This window comes from Scophthalmus maximus, chromosome 9 (assembly GCF_022379125.1).
Source record: "Scophthalmus maximus strain ysfricsl-2021 chromosome 9, ASM2237912v1, whole genome shotgun sequence".
Lineage (NCBI taxonomy): Eukaryota > Metazoa > Chordata > Actinopteri > Pleuronectiformes > Scophthalmidae > Scophthalmus > Scophthalmus maximus.
The window spans coordinates 14,708,240-14,721,783 of NC_061523.1; the positions used below are offsets into that span (position 1 = coordinate 14,708,240).

Here is a 13,544-nt window from a genome sequence, read left to right on the forward strand (position 1 = left end):
TAATCAGGCAGAGAGTTTATGAAAAATTCTATGAACATTTCCAAGCCTCACCTTTAGCCATCAGTAGATACTACTGATTGAACTTGAGTTGACCAAGCAAAAATACTAAAACTTGGTGATTAAATGATATGAGTTGTGTTTAATCTCGTCATGAAAACGTGATTAGTTAGCCCTGCCTCACAGATGCACTTATATGTGCAGTGTATTCACCTATTCTTGCTCTGGACTTTCATCACTGTTGGTCTTAAATTTTACAAGCTCCCGGTGCAGCCCAACAGATTCCTCGCCTGCTGTTAGAAGCGGTGAGGTAATGCGGTGTCTCATTCTTTTCTGCAAAGGTTGGTTATGGTATTGTTTCTCAAATGCATCATTAGTTCCAATCACATTGCTGGATACACTCAATTTTATTTATATTTAGAAAAACAGCAATTTTAGATACATTGACTAAATAACATCTGTTACAGTTTATACGGTACATTGTGCAGCTTCTGTTTCAGGTTTGTTCGTATACGAGTACAAATTTACTCACTTTAATCAGGTTGGTCCAGCTACATTAAGAAACTGTACAAAAAGTATCGAGGTCCATAAGCCTGCTTGCTAATTATTTACCTCTGCAGAGCTGATTTTGGATTCCTGTCTGATTAGCAAGGGGAGATGCAGTTCATGGGGGTGAACAATGTTGCGTAGATCCATGTGGTGCCATATTGTACTGCCATGGCTCAGAATTGTGAGGACCACATTGCACCACGTTAGACAATCTGGGATAGTGCCATTGTGGGTGGGTGGGGTCAGGTGATAGGAGTCATGGGGCTGAAAGGATGGAAGCACTGGGGTAATTGCAGGTCAGAGGAAGTGACAGGGCCTGACATGACAAGAAAGTTAGTGATTCACAGGCTGGCAGAAAATGAATGAATAATTGAATGAACTATGAAAAGTGGGCCGTAGTTTTGACATGTATAGGAACTGTGGAGGGCGGCGAGTCTGTACAAGAGCTTGTATCATCATCAGTCGTGTCGAGTAGACTTTGTTCAGGTAAGTACCAAGGGAACAAGTTTAACTCGGTCACTGTACTTAACATGTGTTTTGGACTCTATTTTGGTTGTAATATGTATACATAAGTTATGTATATGACTGACAGTATCAGGGTGACATAAAAGGCGAGAAGGTAGAAGAAGGTGAAAGCTCTCAGGATCTAGGCTCATTTATGTTCAGCGTTAGATACGGATACGCACAGAGCCTTCTGTCTGTACTCTGCATAGATTTATTCTGAATTTGTGCACATTTTCTAAAAGTTTGTGAATATGGACAAAATCGAGCAGTAACACTGGAAACCCTGGGGGCAGTGCAGTGTAATTCAAGAAATACCTGACCAGAAGAAGCCATGAAGAAACGTTGAGGAGGTGTTCCGCGAGTTGGTCAGAAAAAATTTAAGCTGCCATCTTCAACTAACGTCAAAAGTGTACGTCGGCAGTAAGGGTTACATTGTCTGGATGGAAACCCAGTTTTCGATGTGGTTTCTGTCATTGTCAACAACCTTTGTGGCCTCTGTGATTTTTTTTTAAATCTACTTCACATTTGCATTACATACATACTGTAGTTCTGCACTAAAAGTGGATATCTGTTAGGATTAAAGCAACACTATGCAACTATTTTCCCTTTTGAAATACATAAAACAGCTTTAAAATCAGTTTGCTGGAACACTGACTTGAATAAACAGATTAGTGCTCATGTCTTTCCAACCTTTGCCCCCTGTATGCCTTTTCTTGCGTTATGTAACTTTACTGACTTTACTGACTTATTGACAAAATCAGCCACAGCTCATGACAAACACCATGATAAAAAACAGCATTCATCTTACATTCAATAGGGAAACAAAACCAAAAAATTATAATAATTCCAAACAGAGCTTGGCATGTTTGTTGCAGCAACAGCTCTTCTGTTTGGGAAGCTGGGGACCATGTGAAGGTATTGACCGCTTGGCTGGGTTTCAGTTCAGTAAGTGGGACTGCGCATCACGCTCAAGCAATTAATAGGCGTTGTGTTCTGTACTTGAAAACTGCTAAACCTCTCAAGAAGCGAGAACATCTGTTGTTCCACCGGGTGCTGGCAATCTGGACTGTACCAAGTTGGACTGTGAGAGATCTGCTGAAGCCTTGCACCTGCCGGTGCACTAGAGTACATGATGCCCTGTTTGACCTGCAGGAAGTAGCCGGTCACAAGTAAATATCATGTTTGTTTTTTTTAAAATGCACTGCGACATTTTCCACTGCACTGATCCTAATTCATTACAAATATTAAGCAGTTGGATACAAAGTCAAACAATGTCAAAGGTGAGTCAAAGTTCAGTATTGCTCCGTAAAAAACTTCCACGGATGTGCAAAGCATTTCTCCCACATAAAGCAGGTCATGGTGAACAGAAATCCATCTCCAGGGCCTGTCACAACTCTCTGTTTGTCATGTAGTCTCACTGAGCCGCAGCTCGCCAAATTAAGGGGGCCTGGCTGGTGCAGCTCATCCCATGCACCAGTGACATGAGGCAAGCACATACACCTGCATAGCAGACAGATATTATGCAGCATAGTGCTCACCCGCACATCTGTTGAGGAAGAGAGTGGATGATTTATTTATTAGCACCCAATTAAAACTTCAGGAACAAGAACACTTCAATGGGAATATAAATATCAAATAGAGTAAGCTCTACACGACTATTTAGTCATGCAATCTGGCTTCGGCATCGTGGCATGCCAGAGAGAGAAAGGGAAGCTGAAGATCAGGAAATGGAAGTGGAAGCACTCAGATCTTTTGTGCAGCAAAAGAATCCTTTATTTCGCTCTCACTTTCACCACCTCCTCTACCCTTTCTTCTTTCTGGGCTGAAAATTTGATTTCTTCTTCATGTTCTCTCTTTTTTTTTTTGAAAAAGAAACAGGGTTGGTGTGTCGTTGTGATGGAAACTATGACCACAGTATAGGCCAATCAATTGGCCTCACTTGGTTTAGTGTAGAAATAAATGTTGTGGGCATAGCCAAAGGCTGGAGAGCACTGATTGTGTGGCATTTGTTAAGCTCACCAGGGGGTCAAGAGCAGTATTGTTAGGGTGAATATGGATTTCGGCACAGCTGAGAAGGGACTTATTTCACTGGAATCAGATGTGCATGAGTCGGAGTCGGTGTAACTGCAGGTAACTACATGTACAGTACATCCCACACTTTATCTGTCACTGTCAATTTTATGCCATCACAAGGAGAATTGGTGACTGCTTCTTCTCTCTCGACATAAAATGCTCCATTATACCTCTTCCTAATGGAAGTAGAGGGACTGTTAATGTGCAGGACACATGGCCCACTTCCTCCTGAATTAATCCATCAAGCTTGGGATACTTTTAAGAATAAGTGTCTGCTCTCATACATGATCTGAGATTTATCTGAAAGTCATTACTTAATTAAAAAAAGATTGGTATCGGGAGGTTAAAGCAGGGAAGGGGTGGGGGGCATCTCACAAGGGGGCGAGTCATTTCCACTGAGACTCAGACATCAGTCGTAGACTTTCAAAAACACATTCTCAGAAAAAGTACTCTTTCAATTATTTTCCCCAAGGGACATGAAGTAAATTATCAAACAATGCGTCTCATTAGCAGCAGTGAAAAATAATGCTTGTGACAGAACTGTAGAACAGATCACTAAACCACATTGACACCTCTCTTCTTTTCTCTTCTAAGAATGTGGTGAATGTGAAAGTGCATGCAGTAAAGAACCTTGCAGTGATTTGAACAGTGCGATCCAGACCACACCTAAATATGGTTCTGTTCGGCATAAGGTATGAAATAAGTCAATGGTACAGTAACCAAATAGATAACAAAGGTTGGTTTTCATTTTCACAGCTTAGGAAAATACTGGCAGATTTAGAACAAATGTATACCTGAACTAAGAGAAATGATAAAAATCATAGGGGTGAAATAAAACCTGCATGTGTTCTACACAACGTACTGTATTCGCCCCGCCACAGTTTCACTCGTTAAAAGATCTCTAACTTAGTGTTTTGAACCTTTGCATCGTCCGGAGGGCTGTGTGCATTGCTCTTTGCCCCGCTCTCGCCCTCTCGCTCACAAACCCATTGACCGTCCATCCGTCAGACTGACCGTTGGCTGCACCTCCAGGGAAAATCCCTCCTGCGTCGGTGGGTAAGTTTTTTCTGCCAAGATTCAGCATAAACTTGGTAGACCCCTTTCGCTGTGCGCGTTCACGCAACAAGCACACAGTGCTCAGCAGGCGGTCCTCGGTTTAACACTCTGCCTGCTGTTTACGTGTGTCACCTCCCATGCCCCTCTCCCGTGACTGATCATCTCCAAAAGTCAGCCCTCTGGAGATACCCTCCCGAGTAATATCCCCACCAAGTTTGGGTAAAATCTGTCCTTGCGTTTTTTGAGATATCTCGCATAACACCATGCCATGCGTGCGGGCACGGTATCTATAGTAATGCTTATATAAGATTTTCATCAACTTTCTGTGGTGGATCACAACACGAACATTGTCTTACTTTCGTGTAAAATGTGTTCTCCTCCTCCTCCACTTTTCTTTTCTTTTTTATGTTCCCTCACCTTTTACAGAGAGAGAAAGTGAGTGAGACAAAGTACAGGGGGAGGGAGTCTTGTTAAGGACCAGTTAAATCACTGACAAAAACAGCAGCACATCTGTAAAATTAATAGAAAAGGCCTTTCATAACAGGGTGCCTGTCTGACATGCTGGCAGTCTGTCACCAGAGTGTCCTTATTACCACTGACATATTAGATGTGATGTGATCTGATCTGCAGCGCTGCTAATAAACTCGAACCCCCTACATCCACTGACTCCGCTGACAGGTCCACATTACCAGTATGTTCCACTTGATCCTGACTTAGCAGCTTTCTCCCCCTGCCAGTCACTTAGTAAGGACAGATGGTGAGATGTGCAAGGATTAGAATGACTGAGGAGGTGGTTAGAATTGTTGATGACACAACTTTCTAAAATAGATTTTGGCCTTTTTTGTAAGCCATGAAAATGCATTTGCACGCATGTGTAGCCGTTTCTATTTAGCTGTCACCTTGACACCGAACCTCTTTTTACCACATCCTTAAGACGTGAGACAAGGCCGAAGCAGGTCGAAGGGACTAGGTAAAGATTTGTCAGACCGGGCAGACGATGAAAACCTGCACAGAAGCCAAGCTTAGGATGATTTATAGGGCTTATTTCTGAGAATGGTAAAGTGAAATTAATCACATTCCCGCCTGACGTTGCTGCTCAGCAGTGATAGATGACAAGCTGCCAGGGACAGACAGTGAGCCATCCATGAAGCGCCCGCCAATGTGCTCCTTCTTCAGATAGCCTGACCTGGGGTGCTGCCTTGCCAGATGCCCCCCTCTGGATGGCCAATGCCAGGCACACTGGGGCCGGTCCCGTCTCCTCCTCCACTCCCACCCCCCAGCTGGGTACCCATGCGGGGGCCTAATGACTTGGGGACAGCCTGCCAAGCAGATGGAGAGCGGGAAGGGCTTACCCTATCAGCCAACGTTGCTGTCTGATGGTTAGGCCACAAAGCAAGTCAAATGTTGCTTCCAAACTGTGGATTTGTATTCATTTAATTTTATTCAAAACTCTGCTTCTGCTTGCATGCGTTGCTCCTAACCTCACATGCTTATTTGAGCAGGAAGTTCAGGTTTTCACTTGCACATTCACTACTACTAAAGTGAAAGGTTGAAAAAGATCACCGTAGCTAATATTACAACCAATGTGTACAGCTGTGCTTTTTCAAGCAAAATGATGCATAAATATGCAAAAGATTTTTTTTGCTGTCTACGGGTGAAAAAGACGTCAAAGAGAAAGGCAAAGAATGAGCTCATTAAAAAACAAAATGCATCAAGGAGGCAACTCAGCACTGCACTTTTGTGATACTGTTGCGTCTGGATCTGTAGTTACTGGGGTAGAGATCTATAGCCCAGAGCCTAATGTTAAGGCTAAGGTTTTCATAGTTCTTGTTTGGGAGATTGCTAAACCCTAACTAGCAGAGCTAAAATTTTGCAATTTGGCAATAGAATTGAGAAAGTATTTTTGCTTGTGGCTGGATTTTGAATCGAATTCTAAAACTCATCTAGAAGTTAGATGCAAAGATGGATTTCAGGGGCCAAGGGTCCCACTGGTTCTTTTCACTGCTTTTAACATTAAGCTTTATTTTGGGTTTCCCAGCGAACTTGAATCCTTGTCCATAGGATTCACTTATTAATGCAAATTTATGTTAATTATGTCATAAATATGTCATGCTGTCTGAAAGCTGTATGTTGTGCTTTCAGACATTAAGTCCAGACCTTTTCCTGCAGTTTCCTGGAAGGGCTGTATGTGAGAATGTAAATGGCAGCAATTGTGGCCCTGGACATTTTCTGGAACTTTTGCTGTCACCCCCCTAGCAAAATTTCAAGAAAATGTCAAAGTAAGCCCATGTGAGAATACTGCAGGTAAATCTCCAGGAAATTCACAGCGAGCGAGTACATGTTGATGACAGTCATCAACACTGCTTTCGGCAGTGGAATTATCAGCGTGTCCTTCCTCCTACATGCTCTACCCAGAAATCTTCCTGTTGTTGTGAACGCATCCGACTTGGACAATCTCCTGCTGTGTTTCTTCATATGTGAAGGGCAAACCCCAGAAAAATGTCCAGACCCAATTTTCTGGACATTTTCGAAAAAGATTCATGCCTGAAAAAAAATGCTTTGGAGACACTTCAGAGAATGAAGACCTGTTTATGATGAAACCATTTATTTCTTCTGATAAAATCATCATGCTGTAATCTTATCTCTGCTGTAAAAGCTGCTGGGTCTCTTTCATAGTGATATCGGTTGAGATGCAAAAAAAAATCTGCCCTGTAGGACTTTACCTTCCCAGAAAAATTTCCAGAGATTCCAGAATTGGATTTCATGGAGCTCGACAGTATGGATAATTTAAAAAGTTTTAAAAAAGCGAATTCATTATTTGTGTGTATGTGTGTGTGTGTGTGTGTGTGTGTGTGTGTGTGTGTTTAGATATATGATAATTTACAGAAATTTTATGAATGTGAATGAAACATTTCGATATTATATCTCAGGTTTCACTATTCAGTGATCCTGTTTAGCTGGAAAAAATGCTGTGACAACCGGTGCTGCCTTGACCCTAACTTACTGTGTGAAAGGATGAGTACAAGTATCCACTCACCCGTCTGTGTCCATGGGCGTCTACACTCTCCACAGATCTCCAGGTACACTGTTGCAGTAGGGAGGCCGCACCGTGAACGAGATTGTTGTCTGCTCTAACAATCTGAGCTAAAGAAGAGGCAAGCTGAGCAAATGCAGGCAGTGTAGCTTCCAATTAAACATGTACATGTATTGGTGCACAGCTTTCACTAATAGCGTGATGATTTTTGTTGTTGGTTTTTTTCTTTATCCTCACTGTAACTGACAGATGAACCCCGGGGTCTGAGTTATATCACGTCTCTGAACATTAGGAGCGACCATTACTCACTTGCTCAGTTCAAGCTTTTGTTAAATATACAACATTTATCTGGCCATTCAGAGCATGGCAAACAATTCTTCCCTCATTAATGTCAGCGGTGACATTGCAACATTGGTTGCGCCTGTTATTTCTCACAAGTCAGGTTAAGCCATTTATTGCCCTGAACGATAATGTAGACATTAGTGGCCTTTGATTGAATGCCCGTGTTTCCCCCCGTTGTTCTGTTTAAAAGGTGCATGTGCACATGAAAAATGACTCCCCTAAAAACCCCAAAGCAGTCACCTACGACATGGTTTCAGTCGCTGCCATGACAATAAATAATCCTTAGCCTTGACAGCCACATAATTAATAGTGATGTTTAGCAGGTCCATTTCAACGGACCCACTTAATCTAATTTTGTTTCCACTCTGCGATTTGTAAATTACTGCAAAATGATGGACCATTTACCACTGTCTCTGCCTGAGACAATGGCAATTTTTCTCACTGTCTAGTTCTTTCCGTGGCTCTTCTTGACTGAGAATTTTCTTCTCAGTCTTCCTCCTCCTTCCTTTACTTTTCCCCTCCAGCTGCTTTCCAACTCCCTCATTCCCCTCTCTGCCTCTCTGTCCAATTCAGCAGCATCCTATGCTGCAGAGACTCCAAGACATTAGCTTTCTTACAGCTTCACCACGGATATAAAGTGTCAGGACTACAAATGCCTTGTCCGAGTTCCATTATGTACCACTGAATGCTAAACATCTATAATCACAGTGTTACGCTGACATTTGAAGGAGAAGAAATGCGAGTGTTGCCTGCTGATTTGCTGTACCATCACATATAAATTGTGAACGCGCTAAAAACAAAGATTATCGTATAGGTTTCTGAAGATCTATTTTCATTTGGTCAATGTCCAGAGGATTGTCAAAAAGAAAAACTGTTTATCTGTTGCTAATTAAAAAAGTCATCACTTAAAGTAGTGACAAGGGAAAGGTTTCACCAACCTTGACAAACTGAATATTCTAATAAATAATTAGTCTTGGCAGTAAACACCGTTGCAGACATTTCCATAATCGTGCTCCAATCTATTTTGAAACATGGAGTTGCAAAAATGCAAATTAACCACGTGTTTCTGTATCATGTTCAACTTGATATTGAGTACAATTCTGTACAACCCTGTACTGTATTGATTTCAATTTTAATTTGACTTGACGCTGACATTGTAAGTAGACCTCGGTGAAAAGGTTTTAATTTAGGAAATGAAAAGCCTTCAGTTGGAATGATTATGCTGTTTTACCTTGGCAGTTTCTGACACGTACTGTATATACTGGGAACTGACGCCTTGTCCGTCCTCACATAATGCAAAGGGTGTGGAACCTAGCCAAAAATAATGGAGGATTAAATCTTGCCTGACTCTTTTGGGAGAATTAATGAGGCAAAGCAAATTATTTGAACAAACCTCTGCCCCGAGGAGAGCAGGTTCCTAACCTGACCACCATTCACAATGTCAACTAGGTGGACTGTCATTTTATACATGCCGCGGAAGACTGATGGAGCCTGACAAACGCCACCAAGTAGGAGAAAATACAATTAGCAGGCTCGTTGGACAGGTCAGGAGGCACCCATTTATTTTAACTGCTGGGTGACAGCTAGCTGCTGCCTCACAATCTCTGTTCTGCTCTTTGTGTGTGTGCCTGTGTGTGTTCGGATCTGGCCTTTTGTGGTGCAAGCAGAAACTGCCATCATGTACTTCAGTATCACGCTGTCTTCATCCTCAGGCAGAAGTGGCCATGTTGCCAGGCAGCATTCAATCCCTCACATAAGGCTCCGTAATAAACAATTATCTAAGTGGGATGTGCATGATGGAAAGCAACTTCTGGGAGGGATAACTAGGACTCCAGATAACATTGATCGATGGAGTACATCTCGCAGCCGATTCCTCCATGGCTTTTCGATTCATCCAGTGACAGCCCGAACAAAATCAGTTTATCTGAGAAGACTTCCCTCAGGAGAAAATGAGAGCAAAAAAGACAAAACAAGACAAAAGACAGTGTATGAGTGATGGTGTTAGAGGGAGAGACGAGGAAGGGGGGCCGATTGGGAGGGAGAGACAAAGTGCAAGAGTGCGAAATATGTTTCCAGTACAACCGCGGCAGCGTGGCAACGATGAAAGTCATGTATCGATTGGCTGGAGTGAACTGTAAAACAAGGTCCTGCCAAGCTGTGTGGCTATTGTAAATGACAGCACAAAGAATGTTTCGGCTGTTATTTCATTTTCAATGATTCTATTTCGGGGTCAGAGCCAGTAACCACACCGCCCCACTTTAGAGGAAAAGCCTCTCAATAGAGCGCTGCAGCAGACAGGTCGGAGAGGCAAGCATGCGTGTGTGCGCGCGCGCCTGTGCGTTTGCATCTGCGTGCCTGTGTGTGGGGGTGGGCATTGGCAACAGGCAGGCAATCAGACAATGTCTCTCAGGGACCGTGATGCGGCCAAACAAAAGTCTGCTGAGGAGGAAACTTGAAGAAGAAGGCAAATTCGTCAAAGCTACTCACTCGTATACTTAAAACCCCGCCTCTCCTGCCCCCGTCGCTTGCACATCACAGGAAATAACTTAAATGGAGCAAATAATCATTACTGACAGAAAATGTATTAATGCTGTTATGATTCACACCAGAAAAGGATAACAAAATGAAAAATCTCATCATAAATTTAGTTGATATCGGATATGAAAATGTGTACGCAAACTCTGCAGGACTAAATTTGAGCCCCTGACGTCTTCTCACCCCATCAGAAGGGAAAACTTTTCACTTTTGCTGTAAAATATTTCAAAAGTCCACTGGGTGAATATCAGCACAAAATCGTGCGCAGTTATTAATGGTCCTCAGAGGGCGAATCCTATACCGACCATGGTGGTCCACTAACTTGCCCTCACCATACATGTGTGAAAGTTAATTTAAAGCTCACAACAGCACAGACTTCGCTTTGGGCTCTGCGTTAATCCTACACAGAAGTATAAAGCAGGCTTCAGCGGATCACCGATGTAGGCAAGCACCAAACCATTCAAGGCTGTAAACCAATATGTAAAAAATTTTAAATCAATCCCAAAACTCACAGTTAGCCAGTGAAGGGCACAATGGGTTCTCTTGGTACACAGAGCTGCAAGCATTACTACTGTACAGACACTCACAGTCATGTTCACACAGTTCATTATTGAGGTAATTGTTCAAATTATTTGTGGAATATTGCTTAATGTTGAATTTATACCTAAACATATTGTGTGGGAAAGGAGGAGCTCCCAAAGACAGCTGCTGAAAGACCAGACTTTCTCAGTGCATGTCTAGTCAAGCTCACCTTCAAATTCACTTTCATGCTCAGACTTTAGTTCAACATTATCCTCATATTCGGAAACATCCTCCTCTTTCATTTCACTATGTCTCTCGCTGCTTTACTATATTAACTCCAAGAACCTTAAAGCAATGAATCTTTAGTTCATATTTCTGGTGTTAGGCTGCAGTCGAGGGGAACTTAACACTCATTACATTTGCATTATGACTTTGATTTCGTTCCCAATTTTCCCGGATGAGCCTGATTTATGGCTTTATTAATAATTATTGTAAGTCTTTATTATGATGGGTTTTCTTTTACATACATTCATACAAATCAGAATTGAATTCTGAACAATAATCATATTCATATTGTTTGGAATCGAGATAAAGGTAAGGGATGTAGGGGGTAATTTCTATTTCTGTAGCATTTTTAAAATGCTCATGTCCTAGGTTAATTAGACCCAAATACAAGGTTTATTACAATTGGGCTCATGTGTCAAAAGAGCTGTCGATTGATACGATAGGAATTTCAAATCTTGCATCTTGACTTTTGGCGACGAGCCAAAGGTTTTGTTTGTGTTGGGATATGGCATCTGCCTCTTAATTAATCACCACTGTCTAGTGTGTAGCATATTGAGTTAATGCACTATTAGTATATGCTTTCCCAAATATCCAGAATGATTGACTCACAGAGATCGAAGTTATATTAACAGGCTGTTTTACATGTCCCATGGTGCTCTTCTCACATCGGGGCTCTTAATCCAGCCCTTTAGGTGTCTACTTATGTGCTTTTATGGATGATGGAGCCAACACTGAGCCCACGCCTGTGGCACCAACAGCCTTTTGCCTTTTTCCATTTGCACTTCCTTCTTGGGTACTGCGATACACAATTTTCACACAAAAGCCTTACGTAATGACAGTGTGAGAGGTTTCTATTATTTATACAGGTGGAATGGTTATTTAAAAGCAACGACCCTCTCTACTTTTTGGTCGCTTACCTGTTTGTACCATCTCGAACAGGATCTTTTTTTTTGCCAGTTGATTTACAGAGGCATTTTGAGAGATGCGTGATATCTTTGCGTGTACGTGTGCATGTATGCATGTCTTTTTCCATGACAATGCTCAGTACAATACAAAGAGCTCCTTGCATTTCTAGTAGGTCAGGACCCTCTCTCACCATGCAGCCGTCTCCTTAAATGAATATTTGCACAGTATTGATTAGCATTAACCACACAGCGGTGTCTTTCATTTGCATGTGGCAGCTGGGGATCATCACTAATGGGGGAAAACAGAAAAGAAAAGAGCCATGAAAAGAGGAGGAGAGATGGAAAAGGCAGGGGGACGCAAGAAAAAAAGAAGATGGAATGTAGGTTGTGTGGGTGGTGGCAAAGATGTCAAAACAATATCCACTCTCAACAGGGCTTCCCTTAATAATTTGCCCATTATCTTTTGTTTCTTTGCTCACCATCAGGTCTCAGATTGCCATGCTACGCAATCTGGCCCTCATCAGTGCAGACAAGCAGATAGAGAGAGGAGCAGCGAGGCTGGCGGAGGTGTAAGGGGTTGCAGTGAATGGTTGGCCGGGCACCTCACTGTTGGATACCTGAGAGATAATAATGTGTGGAGGCAAGCAGGAGCCATGTATGTCTTGCAAAAGAATAATTGCTACCCTTTCAAGAGCCAATTCTTAATTGGCCTGGCTGTTGTTGAGGGGAACTTGGAGAGGAGACAAGTGAGAGAAAGACTGAGAGAACGAGAACGAGTTAAAGAGGAGACGGAGAGAGAGAGAGAGAGCAAAGATAACGTTTCAAGCACACAGCTCAGTTTGTGTGTGTGTGTGTGTGTGTGTGTGTGTGTGTGTGTGTGTGTGTGTGTGTGTGTGTGTGTGTGTGTGTTGAATGTTTGGGAGTAAGTGTTGTTGAGTGTTTTACCCTCTCTCCACCACTGACACATTATTCACAGACTAAATGCACTCAGGCAGACACACCCAGCCACAGACGAGGCTCACAGACACAGAGAAACAATTCAAAATACACATTGGTTGAGGATGCAAGTGGAACTGTTTTTGACAGAGTTCACAATTTATAACAAACATTTCGAGGTTCCCCCTCTGTGACAATACATTCACACCTCAGTAAACAAGTCAGTTCAAACTGTGCTGGATTTTCTTGGCAAATATACATACATATACAACAGAATAAAACTTGAATTGTATTTAGTTTTTTGGGATAGAGGAGACTGTGTGGTGGTGGACACAAGGTTAATTCTGTTTTCCGACAATATATCTACCCTCTGAAGTTTCAAGTCTCCCCATTTGAATATTTAACTGCACAATAATCCAAAACAAGAGAAAATTACGATGGCACTCGTTAGAGCGCATACTGTATCTCCGTCCAGGCCCAACTGTCCCCTTATGAAACAATATTTAAATCCACTAGATTTTTTTGTTTGAGATTTGCACCAAATTGCACAGATTCATTCATATCAGTCCCCTACATATTTTCATCAAGATCAATTCATTCATCTGTGGGAAATTGGGGACTGCATCAAAAAATGTGCATCTCGCAATGTAAAAGAAAGAGATGAAACATTTTTTAAAAAACCTGGATCTGGATGTCCGCATTCATGCCCAAATGTAATGTTTGTTTTATTTTTTTGACCCATCCTTTCAACTAATTTGTGGAAATCCATTCTGTAGTTTTTGTGTAATCCTGCTTACTAACAAACA

General features: G+C 42.1%; 1 long non-coding RNA gene across 1 annotated transcript in view; it reads right to left on the minus strand.

The window, feature by feature from the left end:
* The window catches only part of LOC118319880, a 90,385-nt gene that overhangs the window by 54,297 nt on the left and 22,544 nt on the right, over positions 1–13,544 (minus strand). The window lies entirely within an intron of this gene.